Genomic DNA, 21,368 nt, shown 5'->3' with positions numbered 1-21,368 from the left:
TTCTTCTCATTCTCCAATACTTCAGCACAAAAATCTAGGAACTGACCTTGTAAAATCAACTTTTCTAAGGGTAGGGGAAACGGGTTTTGTGCTGTCAAATGAAAATTCTCTTTGGTGCATTGGGGGAAGGTGAAAGTATATGAACGCTCCCAAACGACTAATTTTTATCCCATTGAACTAAATACATGGGTCTCCCACTAACCCCGCAAATCGCTGATTGATTCCCTTAGAAGCCAGAGTCAAGATGAGCCAATCACATCCTTCCCTAGATTTTTACAACATGCATACAAAATTGGTTATTAAATTGACGTCTATATCCTGAGGTGGCAAAATAAAATGACTTCATTTGAATTAAGAGGAATTTAAGAGAAAGAGAAAAATGAAAATAAAGAATCTCCCAAGGGTGGTCGGTTTTAAGTGACAGTGGAGTTACTGAATTGAATATAAGGTAAAGATTTGGTGATCTAACTTACCTTGTCACAAGTAACCAGAATAAGTACTTTCAAGTTGCTTACCGCTTACATGACACATAAACGGATTTGCAGTGAACCAGAACAACTAAAAGCTTGGATCTAATCCATGGTTACATCTGAATACGGTTACACGTGTGTAGATATAATTGTTAATTGTGGAATGGTGCTGGTAGTATGGGGTAGAGTGGAATGGTGCTGGTAGTATGGGGTAGAGTTATCTCGTTCTCTGGCAAGTTACATAATGGAAAATTAGACTCTTGCTAAAGTGTGCAAGACAGGGTGGCTGGGTTCAGGCTGCTTGAGTTCAAATCTTAGTTTTATCACCTGGCAGGTTATTTTTACCTCTCTGTGTTTGTTTCTTCATCTGCAAAATGGAGATAATAGTGTATACCTTTTACAGTTTGTTGGAAGAATAAAACGAGATAATGTACATAATGTGCTTAAAATAGAGCCTGATACAGAATAAGTGCTCAGTAAATATTAACTATGACTATCAATTGCTAGGCTACTTTTTTGTGCTTGAGATAATTAAGAAAGAGTCCTTTAGAAGGATGGGTAAATGACAGCTTAGCTGAGGATTTAAACTGTGGAGTAGACTGAAGTGTAAACTGAACTGGAATAAAGCATTCTCTAAGCATGAAATCCTATGGTTACATTTATAAATCAATCATAAACTAAGTTATCCTAATGAGTAATATTACTCCAAAAACTCATGATACCTATTTAGGATTAGGAAGTCGAATGAAACGGTAGATTTGAAATTAAAAAGAAACAATTATGGGGCTTCCCTGGTGGTGCAGTGGTTAAGAATCCGCCTGCCAATGCAGGGAACACGGGTTCGAGCCCTAGTCCAGAAAGATCCCACACGCCGCGGAGCAACTAAACCCGTGCACCACAACTACTAAGCCTGCGCTCTAGAGCCTGTGAGCCACAACTACTGAGCCCGCATGCCACAGCTACTGAAGCCCGCACGCCTAGAGCCCGTGCTCCGCAATGAGAGAAGCCACCGCAATAAGAAGCCCGCTCACTGCAACGAAGTAGCCCCTGCTCGCCGCAATTACAGAAAGCCTGTGTGCAGCAACGAAGATCCAACGAAGCCAAAAATAAATAAAACCCTGGTGGCGCAGTCGTTGAGGGTCCGCCTGCCGGTGCGGGGGACGCGGGTTCATGCCCCGGTCCAGGAAGATCCCACATGCTGCGGAGTGGCTGGGCCCGTGAGCCATGGCCGCTGAGCCTGCGCGTCCAGAGCCTGTGCTCTGTAGCAGGAGAGGCCACGGCGGTGAGAGGCCCGCGTACCGCAAAAATAAATAAATAAATAAATAAATAAATAAAATGAATTTATTTTTTAAAAAAGGCAACAATTATTTGTGGAGCTTCTGATATTTGTTAGCAGTGTTCTAAGCACTGGGGATAATGAACAAAACAGACTAATATTCCAGCTCTTGTGTAACTGTGTAAATAAAGATGTAATAAAAAATATTAGATGGTGTTAAAGGATCCATATGCTATAGCTGATATATCTACCATGTGGAAGAAAAGAGGAACTAAGGTTGTTAAAGACAATTAGGAATTATTTCAACAAGCTACTGTGCTTTACTAAAGTTTATGAATTAAGGTCTATTGATGCCCTTCTCCAAAAATGAGGATTAGTGATTCACTAATTTTTTAAAAAATCAGTTGAAATCCAGTTATAAGTGATAATCAATTTTATTTTGTCTCTGAAATAGCAACATAAGCATTTTGCTCATGTTACATTCAGAGTAAAAAATCGCTAATGTACAACATGGTGACTATAGTTGATAACACTGTATTGTATAATCAAAATTTGCTAAGGGAGCAGAACTTAAATGTTCTCACCAAAAAAAAAGAGGGAGACAGAGAGAGAGATTTGCAAGGTGATGGATGTTAATTAGCAAATGGAGGGAAGTCTTTCACATTGCATATGTATTTCAAGCCACCACAATGTATATTTTAAATACTTTACAATTTTACGTCAATTATACCTCAATAAAGAAAATAATCCCTACTTCCTTATTTGATTAGTAGATTAAAATACATTTCATTTCCATACTATAGTTAGAGACCAAACCAAAAAAAGAGATATTAGGAATTGGGAAACCGGAAAAGGAAGAGGGCAATCGGAGGGAGAGAAACAGAGGCAGAAAAGGAAGGAAAACAAAGAGACAGAATATGGGAAACACCAAGAATGAAAAAGGGGAAAAAAACGTGTGAACAAGAGGGAATAAAAACAGAGCTAGAGAAAGAATTGAGGGGCAGAGGGAGGCAGGAGGCAGCAAGGAGGAAGAAGACGGGAGAGGAGAGGCTCCGAAACCAGAGTCAGAGGAAATGACGTTTCCTGTTTTAGCTCAGCGGCTCACTGTGGATACAAGCATCAGAAAGTCATCACTGGTGTTTTAAATACTGTGCAAAAATTAAGAAGCCACCATAATTATTGAGCCAAAAAGTGTTCACATCGGTAATTACATAAGGATGTTGCCTTCAGCAAACTGTTTTTCTCTAAACTCACATTTTCCCTACCTCTGTGCCTGTGCTAATAGTAGTTCCCCATGTGAAATGCTTTGTCCACCATCACCCCACGTTCGATGAACAATATTCAATAAATATTTATTGGGAGTTACCTGGTGGCGCAGTGGTTAAGAATCCGCCTGCCAACGCAGAGGATACGGGTTCGAGCCCTGGTCCGGGAAGATCCCACATGCAGCGGAGCAACTAAGCCTGTGCACCGCAACTACCGAGCCTGTGCTCTAGAGCCCGCGAGCCACAACTACTGAGCCCACGTGCCACAACTACTGAAGCCTGCGCTCCTAGAGCCTGTGCTCCACAACGAGAAGCCACCGCAGTGAGAAGCCCGTGCACCACAACGAAGAGTAGCCCCCACTCACTGCAACTAGAGAAAGCCCGCACGCAGCAACGAAGACCCAATGCAGCCAAAAATTAAATTAATTAATTAATTAAAAAAATATATTTATTGAGTACCTACTATATGCCAGGCACTGTTCTAGGAACAGTTTGAAATGTTACATAGATTATAATGAAAAATATCAGCTGTTTCAATAATACACAACGAAAATGAGCTATTTTAACAAAACTGTCTACTAGGCTTGAGGTGAAATGAATTTTTTCTTCTGCAGCTAACGTTTTTCTCCACCAGATACCATTGGCACTAAACCAGTCCTTATGAAAATCATGTCCCTTATTGAAGTTAAAAGCATTCCAGCATTTCCCCCCAAATATGGTAAGGCTATCACTCCTATAGGAGTCGAGTTCTCTGGATCTTCCCAAGTACAATTAATCTGTGATGATTTTAGCTGCTAAAATGTTGAAGCCTGTAATAACTAAGTGAAATAAGTTGAATAATAAAAGTTATTTGAACTTTCACCCACATCAAAATGGAATCCCAAAGACATTCCCCAAATGGGTAGCCATGCCTGGTCTTGTTCAACCTTGGCGTTACATTGAACAAATGATTTAGAATCACGTCAGCAGCCTGTGATTTACGTAACTCACTTCTGCAGAAATTCACGTTGCTTGTGAAAAACATCATATGGAAGAGGAACTTACTCCAAATATGACAATTGGAAATAAATGAACGCTGAGAAGGCATTAGGGAACAGTACTTTCTTTAAAAAGAACTGTGGAACTAACTGCACAGATATGTTTAAAAATCAAATTTGCATTCAAATTTAGGGAAATGTAGTTACCCATATGATGAAAATGGTCGTACACATTGGTGTTCCAATAAGGTCAATTAAGAAAGAAATAGGAATGTAATCTGCAAAAATGCTGAATCACTACTCTGTACACCTGAAACACACAATATTGTAAATCAACTACACTTTCATTTAAAAAAAGAGAAAGAAATATGTTCTCTAAGTTAATGTTGTAGAACAGGAAATCAGCTTAAAGTTGGAAGGGACTTTATAAGCTCCCTAATTCATTTCTTCTATCAAACAAGACTTCTTAACAGATGGCCGTTCAGATTCTGCATGAATCTCTACTGACAAAAGCACTTACTTCCTCACAAGGCAGCCTTCCCCACCGTTGGACAACTGTAGTCATTAGAATTCTTTCCTTATCCATTCACCTGTCGATAGACACTTAGGCTGCTTCCACGTCATGGCTATTGTAAATAGTGCTGGAATGAACACTGTGGTACATGTCTCTTTTTTTCTTTACACTGAGCTCATGTATGCCTCCCTTTAATTTCTAGCAATCCTTCGACAAGGGCTGTCTATGACCCAGGAGCTCCATAAGGGAAGGGACCAGTCTGCCTTGTCACTGCTCTTGTCCGGAGCCAGCACGACACGTGGCACAGAGTAAAGTACCATAAAAATGAGCCATAAACATGAGTAAATGGCTGATGACTGCCCTTATAGGACCCAGTCAGTAAGTCCAGTCCATTTGTCCTTTAGGGGAGTGGAGCTCTACTGGGATGAAGGCATTTGTTTTTTTCAATCTGTTGTGGATACTTTTATAAAATGTAAAACCATGTGCCTAAATGTCATGAGAATATAAACTTTTTTTTCCATTAATGATGTTTTTCATTTCTTTTTTTTTAATTGAAGTATAGTTGATTTACAGTGCCGTGTTAGTTTCAGGTGTGTACACCTGAAAAGTGATTCAGTTATACATAAATATATTCTTTTTCAGATTCTTTTCCATTATAGGTTATTACAAGATACTGAATATAGTTCCCTGTGCTATGTAGTAGGTCCTCATTGGTTATCTATTTTATATACAGTAGTTTGTATCTAGTAATCCCAAAGTCCTAATTTATCCCCCCCTTTCCCCTTTGGTAACCGTAAGTTTGTTTTCTAATATAAACATTTATAAATGCTTATCCTCAAATCTGCACTTACCTTCGTGCCAAGTCAGTAACTAGGAGTGTGTGTGGAGCACATCAGTGCCTAAACTGTCCTCAGAGGCCACTCACTGCTTCGCAACATCCCTCTCACTTTCTCTCTCTCTGTTCCGACAGGCCCTCTTCATGTTATGTCCAGATTTTGCGATAGCCTCCTAGCTGCTGGCCCTGCACACTACTGCCAAATTAATCTTCTGATTAAATCATCTCACTCTTCTCCTCAAGACCTGGAATCTCAACACTCCTTACCAGATAAAACCCACACTCCTTTGCCTACATTCCAGACCCACTCTCATCTGACCTGAAATCTACATCTCCAATCACGTTTCTCACTCCTCACACAGACACACTACCCACTTCCAATGGGACGATCTCTGCAAAACGACCCCCCAACACACGCTTATTCTACTAGGCCAGGCTCCGTTTTCTTACACTGGAAATTCTTTCCCCCTCCTCTTAGGCCATCGCAAGCCCTGAACTTCTTTTGCCTTTAGGTAAAATTCACATTCTTAAAATTAACTATTTTAAAGTGTGTGATTCAATGATATTTAGTACATTCTTAAAGCTGTGCAACCGTCAACTCTATCAAGTTCAAAAACATTTCTTCACCTCAAAAGGAAATCCTGCACCCATCAGTCACTGCCCCTGCCCCCCACACCCTGGCAACCACCAATTTACTTTCTATCTCTACGGATCTGCCTATCTGGGTATTTCATATTAACAGAATCGTACTTGGATTCCTTTCTGTTTCTTTCCCTGTATATATATATATTTTTTTTTTGTGGTACGCGGGCCTCTCACTGTTGTGGCCTCTCCCGTTCCGGAGCACAGGCTCCAGACACGCAGGCCCAGCAGCCGTGGCTCACGGGCCCAGCCGCTCTGCGGCACGTGAGCTATTCCCGGACCTGGGCACGAACCTGTGTCCCCTGCATCGGCAGGTGGACTCTCAACCACTGCGCCACCAGGGAAGCCCTCCCTGTATATTTTTAAAGCCATTTTTCTTAAGGTTACCCTGTCAATCCCTCAGCTTTTGACGTCTAGTCCAACCCCCATATCCTCTACAGGCTTTCCCTGGATTTACCCTCCACTCCACACTGGTCTCGCCATTTTCTGAATTTTCGTAGTGCTTGTTTTCTGCCTTCTTTAGTTTGGTCTTTAATCACATAGTGCTTTGAATTTTTGGTTAACTGCTTCAACGTTACCCCTTTTTGATTCATGTAGATTATAAACTCCTAGTTCTAGGAGCTGTGCTGTCTCCCTTTGTGCCCAGAACCTACTGAAACTGTATGCAACTCACTGTGTCCGGATGTTTCTGAATGAGGAGCAAGTTAAGGAAAGTGAAGTCTTGACCATCAGTGAGAGAGAGCTTCAAACCCATGTCAGTTCTTATCCTTCCTTCTATCATGCTCTCCTCCCTGCCATTGTGCTTCTCAGTGTTGTATGTATGGGTACGGGTCACCTCTTTGCTCTGGTAGGAGATGAACAGGTGTGGCTGCAGGAAGATGATGGCAGGGTGCCCAAGGGTGGAGAGGGTGCAAATTCCCTGCCTTGATCTCTTGCTAAGAGACTCCTACCTTCGTTCTACAAGCACAGATGAAGGTCTACTGAGAAAAGCGGGCATGCAGAGATGTCACAAGGCCACATAAAAAAAGGTTCATATATTTGCTTTGCTTTTATATGTACATCAGTTCCTTTGTCTGGTATTTTTGATTTGAAGTGGCTCGTAAGTGTGTATCTATCTTGTAAAAGGAGATTAACTGTGAAACAATTACGGTAATACTTGTGATTCATACATGAAATCGCTAAGCGTATAATTATTTTATATATTAAAAACAAATGAATAGGTTAAAACTATGTAGTGTTTTATCTAACAATTGCCAAAAAGTTTGAAAGGGAACTGGTTTCATTTTGTGCATGAGTAGTAAGTCGAAGTAACATCTCGTATCACACATCCTTATGAACTTTTCTCCAGCTGTAGTACTAAACAGAATTTGTTACAGTTGCCACTGGAAGCCTCCAAGCAAGAAAATAAAACAGTGCTCTGGCCCTTAGGCCATTTAAAACCTGTTCTTCTGACCAGAACAAGTAAAAGATCCAACCTAGAATGCTGAAGGCTATAATTAACATTTTTTTCCCTTTCATATCCCATTTTGCCCGCTTTAGAAGAGCAAAATGGAAATTTCTTCTGGCATTAATTTCATATCATTATGTGTTACGAAAAATGTTAAATAAAATAGAAATAAACATTTTAGAGAGTAATTTAGGGAATTCCCTGAACATGTAGAAAACACTAGCACTGAGAATCCCACATTGAAAAAGCACAAAGTTGTCCTCGATATCCAACCAAGTTTAAAGTACTTATAAAGTACTGATAATGTGCCCAAGTCCCCTGTACTGTAGGCTGTGAATTAGGGAAGGTATGCAGGGCATATATATGTAAGTGGAATAAGAAGAATTACAACATTCATTCCTACTCTCTAGGAACTCACAATTTTGTTTACACAGAACTTGCACATAAAACTTATAAGACCTGACAGCAAACAAGCAGCAAATACAATGTGTGATACGGAATCTGGAGCGCATAAAATTACATTTCAGAGTAGATCTGCCTTCTAATGATGTTTTACTTCAGCTAAGATTAAAGTTAGTTTGCATTTTCTGAGTTCAAAAGCTGGTGGCCAGGGTAAATATTTCACACACATGTTGTATGACAAAGGAAATCAACCTGACATTTAAAGCTTAACATGCATAATAAGAACAAAATAATTGTGTATATGCGCTGTATTTTGTGAGGATTGGAGGTCATTCTAGCAGGCTTGGTCAAATACACATGAATTGGGACTTCCCTGGTGGTCCAGTGGTAAAGAATCTGCCTTCCAACGCAGGGGACGTGGGTTTGACCCCTGGTCAGGGAACTAAGATCCCACATGCCGCGGGGCAACTAAGCCCGTGTGCCACAAACTACAGAGCCCACGCGCCCTGGAGCCTGGGCGTCACAACTAGAGAGAGAAAACCTGCACGCCACAACTAGAGAGAAGCCTGCGCACCACAGCAAAGAGCCTGCGCTGCAATGAAAGACCCCGCACGCCTTAGCAAAGAGCTCGCGGACCGTAACTAAGACCTGACACAGCCAAAAAAAAAAAAAAGAAAAAGAAAATAAATAAATATTTTTTAAAAAGGCATCACCATCTGTTGGGGATGGGCAGATGGCTGCACTTTATTAAAAAACAAAAAAACAAAAAAACAAATACACAGGAATCGTGATATGGCCTAAAGACACAATGATGTCAATACGCTGTGTTCCCATCACTTAATTATTTTCTCAGCTTTCACTGTGTGGTTATTTGCCTGCCTAGTGCTAGCTGCTGGTTCCCCTACCCGGTCTGAAAGGCACCTGTCCCACCATCTATAAGGCCATGTCACCAGGTGGGCAGATTTTGTTTCCCGTATGAGGATATTTGGTGCTGAAAAGCAAGCAGTCATTTGATAAACTTTTATGGATTTTGAATAAACCATGGTCAAATCTGTAAAATTTGAAGGTTTTGGTTACAGCTGCATTGAAATGTACTTTAATAGTCCATGTCTATATATGAAAAAATTAATTCTTTTTAACTTCATATAAATTCCTTCAAAATCTATTTTCCTTATCATTTTTTCCCAAAAGTTTCATGCTGTTCAGGATTTCTCTCTAAGCGGTCAGTAATATATTTTCTGCGAATTTAAAAACAACTGAAATGGTAGTCAGACAACTGGACTGTGAATATAGAAGTTGGAAATAGCTATAATACTTAAATTGACCAAAGGATAGTCATTTGAAATAAGATCTGGGTCTCCCTTTACTCAAATATTATATTCCAGATATGTAAAAGTTCTAAATATGCTTTTAAAGGTAAGTAGCTAACTTTATTTCCCAGGGGAAAAAAGTTGTGTGTTTTTTTTTTCACTCGAATGGGATAGTCCCAGTGAAATTTGTTTTACATTTTTGTTAGGTGTAAATAACTTTTTTTTGTAAATAAAGTTAGGAACTATATTCACTTGGATAGTTAACCATTTAAATATATCCATTTTGAGAATATTATAAAATAAACCCTTCTGCAAAGTGAGTAAGTACCCTATCATTTGGATTTTCAAGAATAGTTAATAGCTTATTAACAAAAGATGCATTCCTACATCTTTTGCTAATAAACTTTACTACTGAGGGAGAAAGTAATATAGTAAATACATTATACATTATGTGTGATACATACTACATACATATAACCTAAAATACGTAATAAGAAGAGATTTAGGAAAAATATTCAAGGACACAGGTTTTTCCCTACTTCACACATAACTGAAAGACAGCCACCTGGCTCCAGGCTGGCCTGGCAACGCTGCCAGGTCACAAGGCAGGGATTAGGCTATTGCTTACTCTTAGTCACCATCTCGCCCATTAACATCCTTGTTAAATCTAGATAACAATACTCATGAACGTCAGGAGGGATGTACTTGTCTGTCTTGTTCATTGCTTTATCCTCCTTCTCTAAAACAGCTCTCTGCACAAAGTAGGAGCTCAACAGATTTTGGTTGAAGAAGTTAAGTCTTCATTAAAAAGGAGCTTCTTCTCAGATTTGCTCTGGGGGGGTGGGTATCATCGCCAAGTTTGTGTTACCCACAAATTCTGAGAGCCATAAACTGAGTTTTGTTAGCTGAGGTTTGCCTTGGGCTGTATTGAGAATTAAATCATCAGAAATGGTAGGGGCAGGGGGTTTGGGGGGAAGCGAAAGAAGAGAGAAATATTACTTTAGTATCCCTGATATAAAGTTTCTAAAAAGCTTTTAAAACTTTGTTTTCATTTAGATAAAGACTATTCCAAAGACATCAGACTGATATAAATTTCTCAAAAGAAGTTCCAAAGAAAGTGACAAGAAAAATGTAACCTGTAATCTGGGTCAAAGGCAAAACTACTTAATATTCCCTTTGGGATTTCTAGAACAATGCAACAGAAAAAAGGAAAAATTAATTAATTCAAAGGATATTGCTCTGTGTATGTGTATTGTACACACACACACACACATATATATATATATTGCTGTGTATGTGTGTGTTTGTGTGTGTGTGTATATATATATATATATATATATATATATATATATATATATATATATCTTTTACAGTGTTCACTCAGAGGTCTGACAAGATTTTGGGAAACCTCTACTCATTTGCCATTTTAAAGCTCTTGTTATTTTAAAAATTATGATCACAAATTACATCAAGGTCTCATAATGACCATTTGTAGTAGAAGTTTACCTTCATGTGCTTCTCCATCAGCTATTTATGGTTATAAGTTCAGTATTCTGTCAAGAGTTAGAAGACAAATAACTCTATCCTGAGGTTATTTAATTTTAGGGGGAAAAACCCCATAATAGATATACATATTTTTTAGAAAAAGACTTAAAAGGGGGGGGAGCTTGAAAATAAAATAGCTCTGGAAACCACTGTTCAAAAAAAGCTTGGTTGTTGGTGTATGCTAAAGATCAAAGAGTGCACAGGCCCAAAGAAATCAACAAAATCAAACCTTATGTATGGCTGAGAAAATTAAGAGGCTGTTACAAAGATGGGATATTTTTTCCACCCAAATACAGGCAAGTCCAGCAGAGTACAGAGAAGCCCAATATATGAAGTAAAATTATGTATGAAATAAAACTGGGTATAATAGCAATGAATTCATGTAGTGTCTCACATTATTGTCGATGGCTTTAAAGGAATAAAAAGGCTAGAGGGGTTCTCAATGTTTAATTTACTTTTTGCTTGATCTTTACTGATCAGCGTCATAGACATACTTAAAAAAAGCAATAAATGTAGGCTTTTAATTATAGACGTAATTTTATATTACTGGCTAAACTTTGGAAAAGAGAAAAATATAAAAACAAAAAGCCCTCCATACCTCACTTTTTTTTTTTTTTTTTTTTTTTTTTTTTTTTGTGGTACGCGGGCCTCTCACTGTTGTGGCCTCTCCCGTTGCAGAGCACAGGCTCCAGACGCGCAGGCTCAGCGGCCATGGCTCATGGGCCCAGCCGCTCTGCGGCATGTGGGATCTTCCCGGACCGGGGCACGAACCCGTGTCCCCTGCATCGGCAGGCGGACTCTCAACCACTGCGCCACCAGGGAAGCCCCAATACCTCACTATTTTAATATAACTGTCATAATTTTTGTATAGTCCCTTCCAGACTTTATATATACATGTTTATATAAGGTTGCAATCAATGGTGCACATACATTCTTTATGTTACTTTTTTAAAAATATTTTTCAGGTTTGCTCTAGTTTTCTAATTTGTCATTGATAATTACATAACATTCCACCTAGTGATTACACCATAATCTACTTAACCATTCCCCTGCTGTTGAATAGTTATTTCCAAATATTGGTTCCTATAACAATGTTCGCATGAAGGTCTTTGTGTATGTGGCTTGTCCTATGTCCTACATTTCTTTGGAAAAAAATCTCAGAAGTGAGGGTATAGCAGCAGAGGGTGCAATATATTGCCCAATTGCTGTTTTAGCAGGCGGAACTAAGTGTCAGTGACATCAGCTACACATAAGAGTACAAGTTTCTTCAATTCCTGAATTACAGAATTTTAGGATTTAAAAAAAACTGTCATCAACAATCGCTAAGACTGACACATTTTCTACTGTTATTAAACTGGAACTGAAGTTTACAAATCCATATCTTGTAAGTCTGTTTAATGTGGGTCCTCTAGGGCCATATCATCCTCAGAGATTTTATAAAATCCAGTCTTTGAACTTGGAGACTCAGGATTCATGGCAACCATTCTAAGGTAAGCGGAACCAGTGATGCTTGGACTAAGATGGGAGCCGGGGAGCCTCTACTGACACAAGCTTATTGAAAACAAGTCTGAGCTTCTCTAAGTAATAAAATGCCAAACCAACAGAGGTAATTTTACAGGATGACCTCAAGAGAGTCTACCAATAGGATAATATGGCAAGGGACTTAACTATAGGCAAAAGTAAGGCCTACTAAAAATAATCCAAATTAACTGCGCAGAGCATTGGGCTCTAGGCTCTCAGATGGGATGCAAGGATCACCTGGAGTGAGAGGTTTCCAAACACTACACATGAGAATCCCCTGAAGGGCTTGTTAAGGGACAGATTACCGGGCCCCATCCCCAGAGACTCTGATTCAGTAGGTCTGGGGTGGGGCCCGAGAATTTGCATTTCTACCAAGTTCCCAGATGACGCTGATGCTGCTGGGCCAAGGACCACACTTTAGATTATTTCTTTATTCTTTTAAAATCATGTATTAAGTGCCTAATAAGTACCATGCTATGTGCTAGAGATACAAAAAGGAATAAAACCAGTTAGTACCTGCTTCAAGAAATTAATACTCTATGTTTTTGTAAACATTGCACTGCTCTAGTCCTAAAAGTCAACAAACTTGGACCTTGTTGAAAACAAAGTTTAAAAATATATTATATTCCCTTTAAATAAAGCCAGGGTATTTCTAATTAGTTCCAAATGCTTTAGGAAAACATGTAGTAATCCTACAATGGCAAATGCCTGAGTGTTTTCTTCACTCTTCTGGATTTTACTAACATATGCAAATAATTTGTTACAGTATCTTCTTCATTTATATATATATACCATTCATGTGTTTGTTCTCTTTCATAACTCCATCCACCATATAAAAAAGAGAAAGATTTTCTATAAGTACTTGTCCTTACACAATCTAAACATTGTTTACAAAACCCAGGTAATTATCAACTGACAGAAAAGAACAACATTGAGTACAGTAAGACTTGGGGATTCTCTGATTTAGATTCAGACTTCAGTAACACCGTGGAAAAGTGAATGACAAGTAAGCAATATGCTTAGTCATACCCATGAGGGTGGCCTATACTTGTTAAACACTGCCTATCAGCTGATTCACAGAATTAATGAACTTGTTTTTGAGGTGACTGCTAAGCTTCTATTTCTATCAGATACATGTTGGCTTCCCATAACTATTTTTGGCAAAAAAAATAAAAGGCAAAATAAACTAGGTATAAAATTTTGTGATCTGTGGATCTGCCAAAGTATTAGGCATTATTTGTATGTCTTTGGCATATTGTTTATGACATGATTGAAAGACTCCTCTCATTTCAATCTATTAGAAAGCTACTTTAAACGTCTGGAAGAACTCATGAAGAGATTACATAATTTGTTTAACGTCACAGAGAAAAGACATAGCGAGAGGTAATATTCAGATATCTAATTACATGAACCAACAACTAACTCCTGGCCTTAAATCTGATAAGATTTCTTGGATAAACTGACATTTAGCAATGACAATTTGTTTTTCTGAAGGAAAAAAATGGTTCAAGGAAGAATTACAATGCATGTTGATTTTTTTTTCCCCCCCCCCGCACCACACAGCTTGTGGGATTTTAGTTCCCCAGCCAGGGATCAAACCTGGGCCCACTGGCAGTGAGAGCACAGAGTGCTAACCACTGGACCGCCAGGAAATTCTCGTGTGTTGATTTTTAAGAGAAAAACAAATGCATGTGTGGGACATATTCCTTCCTATCACGGCTATTTCAAGTGGCTATTTTCATATTTGGTTTCATGAAGGTTGGTTTATGGAAAACTGGGGACATGAATCACTTTAATTTTATTTTTCCTTCTCCTGATCCCCTCTTTCAAATTCCAAGTGTGTTTACTATTCCTTAAAAGCCTTGTTTGCAGGTAGCAAGCAAACCAGGAGCTAACCTTTCAAATTTTTGCTGAGGATGTCTTAAAGAATTAACCCTGCTGGAAATATTGGCATTTTGCAAGTGGACTCCAAACTTTCAAAGGACACAGATGGTGTTGGCGGCAAAATGAAGGCCAGTGGGGTGGGGTCAAGGTTAAGGAGTTCTTTCCAGCACCTCATCGTTGCCCCTGGCAGTCTGATAGGTATGTTTCCCCATCGCCTTCACTGTAAAGGAATAGTTGTTACTCCTTAAACACGCAGGATAAGAATATCCTCTTTGCATTCACTTTCCCAGATCCTCTCCTGAAGCAACTTATAGAGCCCAAGAGAGAAACAGTGCAAAGTGGCAACTTTAGAATTTGAAGCTGTCCTAAAAGTCTATGATGTCACCGAGGGGCAGGGTAAATTCTTAGAAACCAACCCTTTCATCCAGGTGTCTGTACAGTTACTGTGCAACCCACACACAGATCTCTTACACTCCCACTCAGGGTATTTCCCTACTTTTCTTCCTCCTATCTACCTTCTCCTTATCTGCGGTAAACTGTGCAGACTTCTCACCCCAGGTCTGCGCTAATCTGAACTCTTCCCAGAAGGTCAGGAAATCTGTCTCAGAGAGGCTTATCCACACATCACAATTCTCCTAGATGAGTCCACAAATTAAAGTGCTCCTTAAAAAATCAGTTAAAACTGGCAATGAATTTATTTTCTAAAAACCAGTGAAGTGGAAGAAAAATGTTTCTTAAACAAGACACTGAAGCAAACTGAACTAAACTACTACAGGATTGAGTGTAAATCCTCCCTGTAAGGTTTTAAATCTCTATTGCAAATGATTCATGGTACATGAATTGATGACTTCATTTCTTTCCTTTACATCTGAGAAATCACAGTAGAGAAAACAATCTCATTGCAGCCCGTCCCTCCAAAGATTTTCAAGTCGAGAATGGCCTGGTCGCTGGAATAGCTGAAGGTATAGCAATGGCTGTGAGAAAGCCAAACCAGAACGTGAAGAGAGTGGAAATGAGGGCTGCTCCCCACTCCCCACTTGCACAGGGGAAGCCACCGAAAACATGGAACACTCATCTACAAGCACTGGCCTAAGCCTTTCTTTGACTTCTGCTCCCCCATCCTTTGAGTTAGGTCCCCACTTGGGCTCTGTAGCTGCATACTCAGGGAACAGGGTGAGGGGTTCAGGCCTGGAACCAAGGCCCTTACTTGCTTGCAAAGGAGACAATAAAATGGATTACTTAACAATCCATAAGGAGAATTTAAAATTTATTATTTGGATGACGCACAGTTAATTATATGCTTTTCCAGTGAGTCCCTACTAGTAAACTGTTGGGTTCCTAGGAGGCAGATTCACTTTTCAAGCCATTAAAAGTCTATTTTTTGGCTGCAGTTTCTTAGAAAGAGCCCCAAGCTTTATGACAAGCACAGCCACTATGTAGTCTTTAAGCTGCGATACTAAAATGTCTTTTGATCTGAAGGATCATAGGCCTCACTAAAAAACAAACACATTAAGTATTTACAGGGTGCACCATAAAAATATGTGAAGAATAGAACTTTATCAAATAAAAGCACAGCCTGCACCTTCTAAACGCATTAGACATAGAAACGGACACGAAAGGATATACACTGTGTCTACACAGGACTCACAGAGATATTATCAGTAAAACAAAAATGATTCCTAGGCTGATTTTTGTCTGAAGTCACCAGAGAATAGGAAATACAGTTTTAAGCTGAATAATGATGAAATTTTTCATTTCAGAAACATTTTATAAATCGATCACCACATGGCAAGCATTATCTTCAGTTTATTCTTAACAATAATCTCAAAATTAATACTAGGGTGAACTAAATAGTTGGAAAAGTATTAGCTCAATTAAATTCAGGGCCAAGGTCATATCATTTAAGATACACAGGTTTGCTGATAAAGTCTTAAAGTCATACAAAAAAAAGAGCACAGAACAATAATTGCAATACTTTTCCCATTTCATTGATTAGGAAATGGAGATTTAGAATGGATAAGTGACTTGCCTCACTATAATAATTAAAATGGTTAAAAATGTAAACATTCACATTCTGAATTAAATATTTGTCATTAAAACATAGGTGTGCATTGACTGCTGAAGAAAAATACGAAGAATACATCAACCTGTTTTTTAAAATAAAAAAATAATTTAAGTATATACTATTATCGGGGATAGCTGTTGTCTTAACATCTCCAAAAGTTTTCCCCAAAATACGGTCTATTTTATTTGAGCTGATTTCCTTTCAAGAACCTACTTAAGTACTGTAGGTAAATAAAAATTAAAACATGACATTTTTATTAAATAAGCTTCAAAAGATATGCCATGTAACTCCCCCAAGCCTACCCCTGTATTGTGATACAATACAAACAGTAAACGACAAAGCCGAGGAAGGTTACAAATAATCTTCAATTTGAAAATTTTATCTAGAAGGCTATGAAGCTAACTGAATGTTGATATACTGGGGCTATCTATGCTAGCAAGGTGGTTATTTACAGATCTTACTGTACTTTTGTGGAGTCAAATTAGATCGGTTTCAAAGGACCTTTGTAATAAGCATTTTAAATCGCTGCCCTTTTCGTTGCTTTTAGGCCTTAAGAGAGAAAGGGACAGGGCCTTAAGAGAGGTGAGCTACCCTCATGAGGAGATGTTAGGAAAAATAAGAAAAGCAAGTTAGAAATTCACTTTAACAATTTTGAAGGTGTCAGGGGGCATATGTTTACGCCTATAGACTGGTGACATAACAAGTTTTCTCGATTAGTGATTTAAAAAAAAAATCCTCTACAGCTGATATTCATTTAGTGGAATCCTACGAGACCAAAAAGTTCTTCCGGTATATTTGCCACACCTTATGGCATTATTATGTTTCTAAGTTCAAGTGACAGTGAATTGAGCAGAACACCCACAAATTAGAATGACCAACATTTTCTGTCCTACCCATTGGACATATATAAATCCTAGGAAAGAAGAGAAAGTAATAGACCAGGATACATAAAACATTTGTAAAGTATTATTTTAATATTGTTTTCATGAGTCTCCCGTTATTAAAAACCATTTCACAATTCGAAAACTAAATGAAATGTATTATTAATACCTGTGTCTGCTTCCACAGCTGTGCCACTCACACAGCTTTCGAATACAAAATGATCTTGATAATTAGGGTTAGTGGCAAACATCCTTATTTTCAGAGAATTACAGAAGAGAAAAATAAGCATTTGTTTATCGTCATATAACTTACTAAGAGCAATTAGCTGTGATCAGTAATGTATTATTCTAATGCATAATCCTAAAGTCATACTTTTTTTTCTCTGTATAAATTTTAATACACAGGAACAATACAACTTTAATGTCACAGGGATTTTGGAATTAATATTGTGATTTTTTAAAAACTACAATTTAATGGTTTTTAAAATGTAGTTCTGAAAAATATACAAAGAAACGAACAGTAAGGAAACTAGTCCCTTCAAAGAAAATAGTGTATTTAATTACTAAAAATGCCAATTGCAAAACTATTTTCAAGGTATTCTAAGTTTAATAAAGAATATGACGCTGGTGGATATTTTAGTTTTAATTAAAAAAAGAAATTATATCCTTTTAAATTTAAAAGAATGAAAAAAAAGTGCCCAAAAAACTTAACCTGGAATTCTCCAAAACTTTATACTTCACTGATGCCATGTTTTCATAGCAGTTATCATAAAAGCAAGAAACAAACTTTTAAACATGAAGAAGTTCTGATTTAAAAATTAAATCACCAGGTTTTTCCCCCCTTCCACTGATTTGCAAAAGATGGAGCAGTCGGTCACTAATTGATTCTAAGACCTTTAAATTTAAGATATAATCATCGGCAAGTGAAGTGTCAAATATCATTATAATTTAAATAAAGGAGAATGATGAGAAGTACACATTAAGACAAAAATGGATGCTTCTGTAACCAATCTCACTTTTTAGCTAACAGCATTCATTTTACAATTTTGTATATTAAAGAATACTATGGTGCCGTACAAACTTCAGAGTGAATCTGATTGAAAACAGACAACACAAAAATTGTTTTCAAACTTGAAAAGGATCTTTGGAAATATCACTGCAAAAGCTAACTGGTAGCATCTCTGAGTATTTTCTACAGAACTTTCATAGGAGTGGAAGGTATTTCTTTAGAAAGAAGCTGCAATGAGTGTCTATGTCAGTCTCTATTCCAAAAGGGTTTTCTAAATCATCTAGACCATCAGGAGGTCCTGTTTTCAGTCAGCGATTGATCACTTAGCTATGAACAAGAAGACTGCCACCGAATACCTGGGATCTGACAAGAACTGCCCAGCTCCTTCTAAAGGGTGTCGGTCATTGCTCTCTCAGTAACTCCAGTTACAATGTGTTTCATGAATGATAAAAAGTTAACATGAAAATAATGTACTTTAAAATCGAGTTTTTCATACAACTCAGTCATCTTGCCTGGTTTTGTTTTCAGATGATGATCTATACAAATTAATTTTACATTTTGACCCCAATTTTGAAAGGAAAAGAAGAAAACTTCAGCTTCTTCATGACAGACCGTTTTTTTTTTTTTACTTTATGCTTCTTAAAATAATTGACACTATTTTCCCAACCATTATTCTCAGACCCAAGTGAATTAAATTCTCGCGGTAAAACAAGAACACAACAAAATAGTAACGATATAATATCATCACCACGATCATCATGATCATCATCTTGCAAATTTGGTACGCATCACTAACACATTTCAACAAAGTGCAGTTACAGAAGCCGACTCACCTAAGCAATGGGAGTTAAGAATTTAGAAACGCAGCCTTCTGATCACCAGCAGAGGTAAAGGCCCCTTCTTTACCTAACAAGTGACCTTATATAAAACGAGCAGATAGGTTACTCCCAGTTTCTGCCTCCTTACCTCAGGCTCCTCCCCAAATACCGAGACAGAAAGTACCACAAATACACACCCACTTTCCACCCCTTACACGGAGGGACCAGAGACTTCGGTTTAGCTGCCCTACCTCCACCTACCCCAGTCAGGCTCCGAAGAGCAGGAGTCGAGCCTGGCACGTGGAGGAACCAAGGCGCCGGCAGGCCATCTTCCCGACCACTGCGGGGGTGGGAGGGGGCCGCGCTCTCCATCCCCTGCCCTCCGGCAAGCCAGCCCCCATCCCCGGCCCTTCCACTCGGCTCACCGCCAGCAAAGTGCTTAAGGGCACCTAGGCTGGGTGACCCCCAAGTGCGCCCCTAACTTAACTGTCACCACGACCCCGCAATGGTCACTGTCTGGGTGCTGGAGCCGGACTCCGTCGCCGCGGGACGCACCCGCACGGGATCCCGTGCCCGGCCCCGAAGTACCCCGGGAGCACCTCTCGGACCCTGCGCACTTTCGCCGGAGCTCGAAGACCCAGGTTCTCTCAGACCCCCGGTCAGGCGCGCGCCGAAGGGCCCGTCACGGCCGCGCGGAGCGCACGGGCTTGCGTCGCCGGCGCGGAACGCCGCTCTCCCCCGCGCGCCCGGCGCGCAGCCCGTGCCCTCCGCCGCCTGTGTATTAGCCCTGCGCCGGGACTTCTCCTCAGGGCGCGACCCTCGGCCGGGACCTGTCAGCCCCGGTGCCCTCGGACCACGACCCGTCCGCCCGGGGCCCCTCCGTCCCAGAGCCCGTCGGCCCCTGCCCCCCGGAGCGCGCCTCAGCGCGGGTCCCTCAGGAGCCCCGCGCCCCTCGGCGAACCCCTCCGTCCACGGGCCCTCGCCCGGCGCCGCTGCCCCGACCGCCCCTGGCAGCCCGACCCTGACCTGCGGCGGTAGCCTAGCGGTCCGCTCCGGTGTCCCGGTGGCCGACCCAGCGCCCTAGGCGGCGGCGGCTCCGGCTCGGGCTCCGAGTGCGGTCGGCCCCGCCTGCAGCCGCTGAGCCAGGCCGGGCCGGGGGCGGGCGGGGGCGGGGGCGCGGGGCGGGCGTGGGGGGGGGGCGCTCGAGGGGGAGGGGAGCGGCCGGGGCGCCGCCGCCCCGCGCACAGTAGGACTCCTGCTCGCCGCGCCCACCTTCCCTGGAGCCCCTACTCTGCGCCCGGCCTTGCTTGTTCCTCACAGCCGCCGCTGGGAGGCGACCCAGAAATGGTCCCATTTTCCCTGAGGAGGGACCGGCCGGAGCCCAGGAAGATGCCCACGGTCACGTCGGGGAGAGCCGAGGTGTGGAGTTCCGGAGCTGCCCTCCCTCTCCAGGCCCGCGGGTCTCGCCTTCGCAGTGGTCTGCGGGTGTTTTGTTTTGTTTTTTTCTTTTCCTCAAGTTCTTTTCGATGACATTCTTAAAAAAAAAAAAAAAAGAAAAGAAAGAAGAGCATATTTAGGAGCACCTGGTTTTTATCCCATACGCAATGGCGCTGCACACTCTGCTCCCCCCGCTTTCGCATTTGTACTTCCCACTGGTATTCATTATTTACTTAGAGCGACAAAGTTTTAATTGCAAAAGTTTAAAGTATTCATTAACCTCTGACAGAATTTTTAAACTTCTTCAGCAGTGTTTTTCACGCTGAGGGACCCGGACACATGGTGCGGGGCTGGGGCGGGACGCGGGGCATGGGAATCTTAAGTTTGCAGTTTGAGGAGCAGTTTGGGGTCGAGCTTCCTCGTGCATGGACCAGGTGGACTCTGGGCAGCTTCATTTCCTGCCGCTCCCTTTATCGTGACCCATCCAAAGGGGGTTGATAGATGTCCAGCCAGAAAGCCTCCTAGTCTTCTGGACTTGAGGCCTGACTTTCCTTACCTTTTTCCAATCCCATTTACTGAACATCCTGTTCTGGGCCTGGCCGTCCTTGGGGAGCAAAGGTGCATAAAAACTGTGATTTTAAGCAGCTTATCAATTACTTGCCCAGGATTACTTGCTCCAGTCCTTTAGCGTCTTAATTGGTTGGGGATGGCTAGTTCTTTTTCCTCTAGGGCAGCTGGTCCTTGTTTGCAGTTTAAAGTAAAACATTATGAGGATGGTTATCACCTCGGAGAAGGTTCAGAGCTTAATTCAATAGATTCATGCTCTCCACCTGTCCCATAAAATAGGAAGTTAAGAGCCACAGCTGAATAGGGACTTCAAAGAGGACCATTTTATTTATCACTGAAAAACACCATTTCCTTGCCTGCCGTTTAGGTAGTCAGATTGACACGGCTCAGCATTCTACACTCCAGCATAGAAGTGCTGCATGCATCCCTTCTTTTTTAAAAAAAAAATTTATTTATTTATTTATTTTTGGCCACGTTGGTTCTTCATTGCTGCGCGTGGGCTT

General features: G+C 40.6%; 1 protein-coding gene across 1 annotated transcript in view; it reads right to left on the bottom strand.

Annotated features, from left to right (window-relative positions):
- Positions 1-19,989, bottom strand: part of PPARG (peroxisome proliferator activated receptor gamma) — a 129,135-nt gene extending 109,146 nt beyond the window's left edge. The window contains exon 1 of the mRNA XM_060023076.1: positions 19,888-19,989. The gene's annotated coding sequence lies outside the window, so the exon portion shown is untranslated. The remainder of the gene's footprint in view (positions 1-19,887) is intronic.
- Positions 19,990-21,368: the final 1,379 nt, after the last annotated feature.

Source organism: Delphinus delphis, chromosome 10, assembly GCF_949987515.2.
Source record: "Delphinus delphis chromosome 10, mDelDel1.2, whole genome shotgun sequence".
Taxonomy (NCBI): Eukaryota; Metazoa; Chordata; class Mammalia; order Artiodactyla; family Delphinidae; genus Delphinus; species Delphinus delphis.
The sequence above is the reverse complement of the archived record's forward strand: the minus strand, read 5'-3'. Positions and strand labels throughout refer to the sequence as shown.